This window comes from Mauremys reevesii, linkage group 16, assembly GCF_016161935.1.
Source record: "Mauremys reevesii isolate NIE-2019 linkage group 16, ASM1616193v1, whole genome shotgun sequence".
Taxonomy (NCBI): Eukaryota; Metazoa; Chordata; order Testudines; family Geoemydidae; genus Mauremys; species Mauremys reevesii.
Genome location: NC_052638.1, coordinates 17,003,529 through 17,015,904, shown reverse-complemented (window position 1 = coordinate 17,015,904; position 12,376 = coordinate 17,003,529).

Genomic DNA, 12,376 nt, shown 5'->3' with positions numbered 1-12,376 from the left:
CATCACGTGATCCATCCCGACAACCATTCCCAGCTTCTGGCAAACAGAGGCTAGGGACAACATCTCTGCCCATCCTGGCTAATAGCCATTGAAACATTCTGTATCAACAGAAAGACAAGATGAAACTCTAAATGCAAAAGTCTTTAAGTCAAGAGTCATTAAGAATGACAAGATGCATTTTTTAAAACTAAAATTTGTCCTGGTACCTATGACGACATTTCTGCTCCTTTACTGTTGTACCTGTGTCCCCACTGGCTAGGCACCAATTTTCTGATTGTCTGTCACTCATATGTGGCTTTAGTTTAGAGGAGTTGTATGGCAATAGACTGTGAAAATGTTTTAGGATCTTTTACGATGGAAGATAACAATAGTTGACACTTTTTTGGTATCAGTGATAAAGAATAACTATATGCAACTGATACACTATTGCATTTTAGAGACTGGAATTTCCCAGAAAGAAAATAGTACAATCCTCAAGTCATTGTGTTAATTTATTTAACATGAACATATGTCCAGTAAAATTCCAGTAACTAGATTATTACATAATGACAGTAAAGGGTGTTAAAATAAACATAAAAGAGATGATCTGGCATTCATCTTTTATTCAAGGAGATCAGCTGTCTGTACCATTATTTTAAATACAGATCAGGAAATGACCCTTGAGATATAAACATATATTGTATAGCAAACAAAGAAGTATATATAATGTATGTTTCATCCAAAAGACAAAAATTCTGTTAAATCGATATACTTAATAATATAAAAAATAATTCTTAACTTGTAAGGGTAGTGTACGTATGACAGATGAAGTTATAACCAATCTGCCCGAAAAGAACCAATGATGTAAAATCAGCCATAACAGATTGGATCATTTGTCCATCTTTTCAAAAGTAATCAGTACTTGATGCTTCAGAGCAAGGGCGAAGAAAGCAAAACCAAACATTTTACACCTAGCCTGTTGTGCAGAGTGATCAATGTGAGAAGGTAAGCCTGGGGAAGATTGATTCTTCAAACCCACTCAAGTGGTCAGCTCACACCTTGAACAAGGAAAACTGATCACTCTTAAAATATTATTCGGTTCTGACAAAAATTAAAGGTTTCCTGCTTCTGGTCAAAGCAGAAATACTGGAAGAATAGAATTTCTTGCAATGTATTGGTATTTGCATTTTAGGATCCAATCGGAACCTAGTAGCATAGGGGGCAGCAAAAGGGATTTATAACACTAAAGATGTTCAGCATTCCTGAATAGCAAATTTGGGTTGCTTTGCAAAATCAACTCCAAACTCAAAATCTTTTGAGGTTCACCCATCACTGTAGTGATAAGGGTATAATTAAATCTCATGCTGCAGGATAATCTGATTGCCCATCAGGAATAAGGAAAGATTTTCCCCTCTTGCACATACAAAACTGCACAACTGGCTAGATGCAGGGGAGAGCGTATGGTGTGTTTACCTTCCTCTGAAGCATCAGAAGTATCCTGGTCAGAGGGAGGATGCAAGACCAGATATACCAATGATCTCATCTAGCCTAGCAGGATGCATGTTCCCTGTCATCTGAAGACATCACCAGACAACCTCCATGAGTGCTACATCCTATTGCTAACACAGAGAAGGACCGGGATATCATACAGGAAGATCTGGATGACCTTGTAAATTGGAGTAATAGTAATAGGATGAAATTTAATAGTGAAAAGTGCAAGATCATGCATTTAGGGATTAACAACAAGAATTTTAGTTATAAATTGGGGACACATCAGTTGGAAGTAACAGAGGAGGAGAAGGACCTCGGAGTATTGGTTGATCATAGGATGACTATGAGCCGTCAATGTGATATGGCCATTAAAAAAGCCAATGCAGTTTTAAGATGCATCAGGCGAGATATTTCCAGCAAAGATAAGGAGGTGTTAGTACCATTATACCAGGCACTGGTGAGGCCTCATCTGGAGTACTGTGTGCAGTTCTGGTCTCCTATGTTTAAGGAGGATGAATTCAAACTGGAACAGGTACAGAGAAGGGCTACTAGGATGATCCGAGGAATGGAAAACCTATCTTATGAAAGGAGACTCAAAGAGCTTGGCTTATTTAGCCTAACCAAAAGAAGGCTGAGGGGGGATATGATTGTTCTTTATAAATATATCAGAGGGATAAATATTAGGGAGGGAGAGGAATTATTTAAGCTTAGTACCAATGTGGACACAAGAACAAACGGCTATAAACTGGACACTAGGAAGTTTAGACTTGAAATTAGACGAAAGTTTCCAACCATTAGAGGAGTGAAGTTCTGGAACAGCCTTCCAAGGGGAGTAGTGGGGGCAAAAGACATATCTGGCTTTAAGACTAAGCTTGATAAGTTTATGGAGGGGATGGTGTGATGGGATAGCCTAATTTTGGCAATTCATTTGGCAATTGATATTTGATTATCAGCAGGTAAGTATGCCCAGTGGTCTGCGATGGGATGTTAGATGGGTTGGGATCTGAGTTACTACAGCGAATTCTTTCCTGGGTGCTGGCTCGTGAGTCTTGCCCACATGCTCAGGGTTTAACTGATCGCCATATTTGGGGTCGGGAAGGAATTTTCCTCCAGGGCAGATTGCCAGAGGCCCTGGAGGTTTTTCGCCTTCCTCTGCAGCATAGGGCACGGGCCTCTTGCTGGAGGATTCTCTGCAGCTTGAGGTCTTCAAACTACAATTTGAGGACTTCAATAACTCAGACATAGGCTAAGGGTTTGCTACAGGAGTGCATGGGTGAGATTGTGTGGCCTGCGATGTGCAGGAGGTCAGACTAGATGATCATAATGATCCCTTCTGACCTAAAAGTCTATGAGTCTACTCTTATCACTCAAGCTGGGTAACCACCTTATGATCAGTTTGAGGTCTCAATAAATGAACAGCTGAGAAGATTTTGGTCAGGCTGGAGCCAGCCCAGAACTCTTTCCCCTTAACTCCATCACCTGCCTTTTTACTTGCTGATGTCTTTGGTGGAAGTTCCAATAGCATGTTCCTCCCCACCTTCCCTGATACATTCAGGGGTTGGCTGGCCTGGAGCCACCCCCTCACCCCTGCCTGACTCTTTATAGGAGTAGCAAGTAGGTTCATTGCACCCTCACTCCAAACAGGGTTTTCCAGCCATTGGACCAGAAAGGCTCAGGCTGCTGCTTCTACGGTTTCACAGCAGCCTGTGGCATGAAATGCCCCAGACCCACAATCATCATAATTAGGAAAATGTTAACATTTCCTGAATCGGTGCTAGCTTTTGGACGTGCACAACCCATAGCTAACACTCCTTCCTGGAAAGTGTCCTTGGGGTGGATCCAAAGACTTAGTTCAAAAGTGTAAAGATTCCCAACTGATTTCAATGAGCTTTGGATCAGGACCTATCACAGGACTTAGTTCAAATACTTTCAATGGCAACTGGGCATCTATGTCCTCTAGGCTCTTTGAAAATCCCAGACACAGAGGTCTGAACACTCCTGTCTTTAAGCAGCAAAACCCTCATGGATCTCAATAGATATTTTGACTGAATAAACTCTACAGGATTTGGAGAAGCTTGTGGAATAGCGTGGACCCGCCTGACTGTTGTCAGCATGTATAAAACACCTAATGTTATTTAAACTTGGTTTTCCAGCACTTAATTCCACCCCAACTCCCAAATCATAAGAGCTCATAAGATGATTTTGTGAAGTGTTTTAACATTTAACACTGCATTGTAAATAACATTCCATGCAGCATGTTGAATATGAATTAAAATGTTACTGCTTCTACATTTTATTGTTTACAAATTTGCCTTTAAATGGAGATTTATAGGATGTTTCAGCTCCACGCTGACAGAGCTATATTAATGTCCTCACAAGGGTGTGTGAGTTAAAGCAATCTCTCACTAGACTGAGACAATATCAGTAACTGCCATTCAGGAGCCATTCCTTTACCCCTTCCCCCACCATTCCAATTTTAAATATTTTTTCCCCTTCAAAGTAGGATTTAAAGCACAGTTGCCAACTTTCATGTGGTAAATAAGCACCCCAACTTTCACAATAAACCAAGAATCAAGCTAAGCCCATTTCAAAACAAGGCCAAAATCAGCCAATCCACACTCTATGTGACTAGATCCCTCCGGCGTGCAGTCTGGCACTGTGATGGGCCCGCTGTGCACCCCTGACTCTCTCCCTCCCTTGCCCCTGCTTGCTCCACCTTGCTGGGAGCTGATCAAAAATAAGCTATAGGCCAAAAACTAGCCAACAAGCAACTCACAAGCAATTAAGCCAAAACCAAGCCCAATTTCTGCGTTTTTTCCACAGGTTTGGCATGTCTGATTTAAAGCCTTTTAAAAAGGCTTATTTTTCATCTTGAAATGATGGCAGAGATATACTGCACAGTGGGATGATATCTCCCTACCCTGAATGTTGTGATAATTTTCATTGACCTGCAATAAGAGAGTGTAAGAACATTTTCTCATCTTAATGCATGGGACTTGAATTAGAAGAGCAGATCTAGGTTCTCATTTAGACATCTCCAGGTTATTTCTTGTAACTGTCTACTGGTACAAAACCAGCTCTCTCGCAAAGTGAAGAGAGCTTTGTGAGATGCTTGTCTGAGTTTATGAAAATTCCCCTTTATTTTAAATTCATCTTGCCTCATTCTTCCTGGATTCCTTCATCCACCTCCAGCTCTTTAAAAGAATAAATAAAACCAAAAAAGGAACACAATGTAGTTGTGTCAGATATTATAGGTTCAACCTAACGATACATGAAGATGTAATCACCAGGATGTAATCACTTACTGGGCAGCAGCTTTTCATTCTTTATGATGAACATTTGGATTTGCAGCCCTGCAAATGGTCCTCTGTTATCCACTGACTGTTTTTCATTTATTTTCAACTCTTCAACTTAGTATTTGTCAAGATCCATTAAGACAAAATGACACGGTAACAACAGTTGATATCCAGAGCTTATTGAAATATTCACATACAACCCTCTCAAACCTGGCCTTGGGTGTGAGGTATATCATCCAGGGGAAGCCAGGAGCACAAAAAGGCACATGCATTTTATAACACAGGTATGTGGCTTTATTAATGAGAGTCTGGAAGTGACTCATATATCAGGGACAGTCTAGGTACCAGAGCTAGTGATTCACAGGTTTGCTGATAGACTAAATATTTGGATAGGTCAGCATGACTCTAGTTGCTGTTTGTTCTGAAGCAGCATCTCTGAAAAATTCATTTATCTGTTCATACTAAGTGGCCAAAAGGAACGGTCGTCTTTTACTTGTAAATTTTATTTTGTAATATACTCATACATTTTACTGGATCCATTTGAAAGGCACTGCTTCAACCTTTGCAAGGTAAGTCATGTAACCTGCTGTACCCAACATATTCTCCAGTAACAGGTAGCCGATTAAACAACAAATCGTATAAATCAAGCAAGCAAGCAGGACCCCCTTTTTAAAAGATACATTCTAGTTCAGTCACATGTAATTGGCCTCGATGTAAACATTCTATGGCCTATATTATTAGGAGGTCAAACTCAATGATCATAAGGACTACTTCTGGCCTCAGAATCAATGCAGCTACAATCTAGGTAATATTCCTATATCTCCAATGAGTATTACAGAAGCCTAGAAATGGCAGTTTAACAAATTGAAACACACACACACACAGAGCACTGAGCCAAGTCATAGTATAGTTTTACATTGTTTAATGTTAGTCCAGCATTGCAAAATAATGAAGAACTAATTCAAATAGATTAAAAATCAACCTGAACTTCTCTTCAAACATAGCATCAAACCAAAATTTGCATCTGATCTATGTATCTATCCATCCTATCATCATCACCAAAATATTTGACACCCTCAGTATAAGGTCCCTCGTATGTTCTAATTTAATATCCATCACACTTCTCACCCGGTCAGTTGGAAATTCCTGCCCAGCCTCAGACACCTATTTAAGAAAGTGCCATATTCTGGGACCAGCTCCCTACAATGCTCTCTCACGAGCTTAAACCTAAAACATTTCAGAGTTGCTATGGAAACAGGCTAGCAAGGGAGATCATGGTCTTGAACAGAGGTGCTTAAGCCAATGCCATGGAAGGCAACTCTATATTTCATAAATGCAACTCTATATTTGTTGAGGGTAAAAAAGTTTAGTTAACCTTTCTTTTTTGTTATTTTCTATTTTTCACCTGCCCAAGTTAATCACAGTTTGGAGTAAAGACACAAGCAGAAATACAATGAATAAGATTATTTTCTAGGTAACTATTGAATTTCTTGAATGAGGTAAAACAATAGAGGACAATTGTACATTGTCGGAAAGGTGGACGCGCGTGATCTATGCCACTTAGAGAGGAAGATTAGAACTTGAACTTCAATTTGGAGCCCCTTTGAATTGACTTTGATCATTCTTGAGAGATATGGTGTCTGTCGGATTGAAATTGCCACATTCAAACCCATCCATGTGAGATTTTTTTCTGGATCAGATCCTAAACTGAAATATGGGAGAAATTTTGTGTAAAGAACTGAACTCGGGAGATTTTCACTATTTGGACTGAAATCTGATTAGACCAACTCGTTAGAGTTTGGTAACTATATATCTGAATCTGAATCCAAATCCTAGCCCTGATCTGGCCTAAAGCTTGAACCCCAAACCCTAATTAAAAAACAAATCTGCATCTGAACCTTACCTTCTCAGCCCATGTCTCGTGACAATACAATATCCTTTTAGTAACTAGTTTCTAAGATTATGAAATCTCCTTTGAAAAATATATTTTCAGCAAAATTCCCAGCCATATAATCCAAACCCATGCAAAACACTTGTCATTCATCTATGAGTAGTTTAATTCATTTGCTACATCTAACCAGGGGCGGCTCCAGGCACCAGCACGCCAAGCGCGTGCTTGGGGCGCAAGCCGCGGGGGGCGCTCTGCCGGTCGCCGCGAGGGCGGCAGGCAGGCTGCCTTCGGCGGTATGCCTGCAGAGGGTCCGCTGGTCCCGCGGCTTCGGTGGACCTCCCACAGGCAAGCCGCCGAAGGCAGCCTGCCTGCTATGCTTGGGGCGGCAAAATGCCTAGAGCCACCCCTGCATCTAAATCTCCTTTTCACAATCCTTTGGCTCCTGCATTCAAAAATTTGCTTGCTACCTGCTTAAGATGTGATCTGAACTCTAATATCAGCATGAGAGTAAGGAAAAAGTAGAGAACATATAAACAGTACAATTCTGCCACCTTTATTCATGCTGAGTAGTAGCTTATTCTGGAAGAAGTCCTATAGAAATCAAAGGAACTACTTCCAGAGTAAGGTAACATTCCAAGTCAGTAAAGGTGATCTAATTGGGCCTAAAGTTAATTTAAAAAAATGTTTCTAGATGATCAGCAGTCTCCCAAAAATCAGTAGACAAAGGTAGGACACAGTGGCCTCAACAAAATTAAAATTCTTTACAGGCTCTCAGTAAGTACCATTAAAATCTATGTTCTAGGGTTACCCTTGCGGTATGGAATTCAGTTTTTTCTTAAAAGCATTTGTCTTTTTTTTTTTTTTAAACACTGCAGACCAGAGGGGCGGGCAGTTGTTAAACCAAAACATCCCCATAGGTTTGGAATGAAACTAAAGAATCAAAATCTTCCACATTGCAGAGCACTGATATATCACCACCGCTCACCACCATCACAACCACCCCTTGCAGACTTATTTCATAAAAACGTCAGCTATTAAGTTAACATTATTTAAAGGGCTTTAGGTTGTAGTTACTGAATGCAACCTAAGCTATATCCATAAAGGTCTGACATTGATCCCTGGTTGTATAAAACATGATACAGAGAGGCACTAAATAAATAATCTGTATACTGCTTCCAAAGCATCTCTATTTATCACTGCAGTAATGATAAGGATCTGATTTAAAGTGAACCCTGGTGAGGGTCAAATCCTAGCACAAGCTGTAATATGATCTGCAAGAGAGTGCTGATAACCTGAAACAATATGAAGAATCCCTGTCAGATAAATAAAATAAACTGGTTGTCCATTAAACAGCTGAGAATGAGGATAGCAAAACCAAACACAGACAAAACAATTTCTTTTCAAGAAGCACAAACACGCTGCACCTGAAATGCAAGTCTCTGCCTAAAGCTAAGCAAATAACATTGCAGAGAATAGCAGGGAATGTTCCTTATAAAAAAAATGTCTACAGCCACTTACAGAGAGTTTAGATGAGATGCTGCATCCCTCAGAGAGCCTAAGAATTTCCACTAGTTTGTAAATATTTAAAAGGACTTTTTTTTAGACATTACTCAATGACTAATGTGAACTTCATCACTGTGAGTTCTAAACGTAAATCTCTTATCTTTGGTTCCCCAAAGGAAGGAAAATAGTAATTATTGCAACCACACGCTATGGATGGAACTGCTTACTGACTCACGGAGCCTGGTTCTCATTCCTGTGCACTGGCTGAGGCAGGGGTACCATGGAAAAAATTGAATGTGATCATGTAATTCAAGACTTCATCATAATGCATATGCAAAAGAAGGCAGAAATTAGATTGCAGGGGCAACTTTCATTCAAACATTTCCTTTTTTTTTTGACTTTGCAATTATAATGTTCTTTTAATGCTCTAATATAGTTTACATCCACAAATACTAAGAGTGAAAAGAAAAAGAAAGGATAAGGTCAAGAAATAGTACTCTGGAGTTTCTAGCTCCAAGTTGCATGATCAGTCCAATAAACCATGCTATGTTGAGAGACGCATGAAACCTCACAACTATACGTTAATATTTTCTGGTGGGCCTGTGAACGACTTCAGTTTTTATTTTGAGATTAGGGCCTCGTTGTGCTAGGTGCTGTACAAACACATAGTGAGGGATGGTCTCCACCCCAAAGAGCTTGTAGTCTAAAAAGACAAGGCTGGCAAAGGATGAGAGGGGAAATTGAGGCACCTATCATTGATCAAATTATAGCTCAAGCTTACAAGCTTGAAGAGGTTCCTCAGCCATAATCTGACTCTCTGATGAAGAGCATGCTGCAAATTTTTTTTTAAATGTTTCTAGTTAAATATTCAATAATAGACAGCCACTGTTAAAACTTAGAAAAACTCAGCATAGACTTGATACTATCAATTATAGTGGGATGGTGGTTTTATTGTGAATGACTGTGGATCTTATCTAGGTTCCACAGATACCTTTCTCTGCTAGATTGAAAAGCCCATTATCTAATATTTGTTTCCCATGTAGATACTTACAGGGTGTACTTTTATGTACTTGGAGTGAATGGGAGCATTTTGGAGTGAATGAGAGTAAACCTCCCAGCCTGGATCAACAGACTCGAGCTAGCAGGGCTCACACTAGTGTTCTACGAAGACCTTCACAGAAAGCGCTTTGAAGTTGCTGCTCGGGCTGGAGCTCGGATTCTCAAGTGCACCCCCTCCTTCCTAGGCTCTAGAGCTCAAGCCTGAGTTCCAACTGTCTGTACAGCTATTTTCAGAGAGAGCTAGTGTGAGCCCTGCTAGCCTCGGTCTGCTGACCCGAGCTGGGAGGCTTGCTCCAAAAGGCTATGTAGGCATACTCATAGACTAATCAAAGCACTCTTTAACCTTGTCTTTGTTAAACTATATTGAGCTCCTTGAATCTACCACCATAAAGTGGTAGATGTGGTATATCTTGACTTTAGTAAAGCTTTTGCTACTGTCTCCCATGACCTTCTCATAAACAAACTAGAGAAATGCAACCTAGATAGAGCTACTATAAGGTGGTTCACAATCATGCTGGAGGGGCATAACGAGTGGGGTCCTGCAGAGATCGGTTCTGGGTCTGGTTCTGTTCAATATCTTCATCAATGATTTAGATAATGGCATAGAGAGTGGGAGGATTTGCAAGTGCTTTGGAGAATAGGATTAAAATTCAGAATGATCTGGACAAACTGGAGAAATGGTCTGAAGTAATAAGAGCAAATGCAAAGTACTCCATTAAGGAAGGAACAATCAGTTGCACACATACAAAATGGGAAATGACTGCCTAGGAAGGAGTACTGCGGATCCGGGGGTCATAGTGGATCACAAGCTAAATATGAGTCAACAGTTTAACGCTGTTGCAAAAAAAAGCAAACATCATTCTGGGATGTATTAGCAGGAGTGTTGTAAGCAAGACATGAGAAGTAATTATTCTACTTTACTTGGCGCTGATTAGGCCTTATCTGGAGTACTGTGTCCAGTTCTGGGTGCCACATTTCAGGGAAGATGTAGACAAACTGGAAAAAGTTCAGAGAAGAGCAACAAAAATGATTAAAGGTCTAGAAAATAGGACCTATGAGGGAAGACTGAAAAAATTTGATTTGTTTAGTCTGGAGAAGAGAAGGCTGAGGCAGGGACATAACAGTTTTCAAGTATATAAAAGGTCATTACAAGGAGGAGGGAGAAAAATTGTTCTTCTTAACCTCTGAGGATAGGACAAGAATCATCATCATCATCATCATGTTCCTATTGCGCCTCTGGCATTTAGGGCAGTGATGAAGCTCCTCCACTTCTGTCTGTCTCTGGCAAGTCTTTCAATGGTTCCCCAGCTGCATCCCAGGTTTTTCAGCTCTTCGCCATGTTGTTTCAGACAGCCTCATTTTAGCTTGCCTTCAGGTGTCTATCTTATTGCTACTCTGGTGATGGAATCAGTTTCCATCTGAAGAACATGACCGATCCATCTCCAGTGCCTCCTGCCAATCATGGTGCTCAGATTGTCTTGGCTGCACTGTATCAATAGATCTTGGTTTGAGATTGTTCTGGGCCAAAAGATACAGAGGATTTTTCTGAGGCAGGTTGTATGAAACGAAGACAGTTTGGTCATGTCATACTTTTTCATTCCACAGCATGCTGCACTATAAAGTAGTGCTGAAAGTACACAGCTCTGATAAATCTTGAGTTTGGTTTTGGTGTTGTATTTCCAGGTTGTATTTAAGCTCCTAGCTTTATTGATTTTGTTCCGAATGTCCTGGCTTGTTCCACTGTCCTGGCTGACCGTGCTGCCCAAGTGTGTAAATGTTTCTACATTGGTGAGAACATAATCCTCTATCCGCACTGGTGATGGTGAGGCAATATTAAAGGTCATGATATCTGTCTTATTGCAAAAAAAAAAACACTTGTACTTGCCTAAAAGACTACAAAATTTTTTTTAGCATGAGCTCTGAGCTGCAGCAGCTCACTTCGGATGCATAGAATGGAACACACAGACAGGGGATATTTATTGCAGTTGATTTTTAGTCCAATTTGCTGGCTGAATGTGTTGAGTCAAGTTGTTTTTTCTTGTATATGGTGTTATGTATGTGATAGCAGAGCGACATCATCTGCAAAGTCCAAGTCTTCAAGGGATCAGAAGAGTGTCCATTTAAATGCCTTTGGGCATGTCTTCTGTTGTATGCCACATTACCCAGTGTGATGGAGCAAGGTCGGATGGCTACAGGAAAGTACTGAGGAGCAGGTATGTTAGCTCCAGGCTAAGCAAATCCCTAGTACCATGGGAACCAAAATGGCAGTTGCTCCAGGCTAATCAAGGCACCTGGTGCCAATTAAGAACTTTCTAGAAGGCACGGGAGAGAGCTACATTGATTGGAGCACCTGCAGCCAATCAGGACAGGCTAATCAAGGCACCTGGTATAAAAAGGGGAGCTCACGCCAGTCTAGGGAGGAGGAGCCAGAGGAAAGAAGTGTGCATGAGGAGCTGGGAGCAAGAGACACAAGGAACTAAGAACTGAGAGGGGGTACTACTGGAGGATTGAGGAAAACACCATACAATCAAGCAGCATCAGACACCAGGAGGATCCTGTGGTGAGGATAAAGAAGGTGTTTGAAGGAGGCTATGGGGAAGTAGCCCAGGGAGCTGTAGCGGTCAAGCAGCGGTTACAAGTAGCACTATAGAGACTGCTGCAATTCACAGGGCCCTGGGCTGGAACCCGGAGTAGAGGGCGGGCCCGGGTTCCCCCCTAGCCCCGCTACTCCTAATCAGACATAGGAGTAGTTGATCCAGACTATGGGTTTCATCCAAGGGGAAAACCACTGAGGGGAAGAAATCCGCCAATAAGTGCAGGACCTACTAGAGGAGAGGAGGAACTTTGCCACACCAGTCAATGGCAATGTTGAAGAGGATTGCAGACATGACACAGCCCTGACATATTCCTCTTTTGACTTCAAAACTGAGCTCACTTTTTTTTTTCCAAATACAAAACAGAAATATCTATTGAACACATCCACGTTTTCTGCATTATTATTGATCATTCTTAAGGCTATGATTTAGTCACGGAGGTCGCAGAAGTCATGGAATCTGTGACTTCCAGTGACCTCCGTGACTTTCAGTGGTGGGGAGCTGCAGGGTCCCCTGCCGCCAGCTGGGCTGGGAGCGGCAGGGTACCCTCACCACCTCTAGAG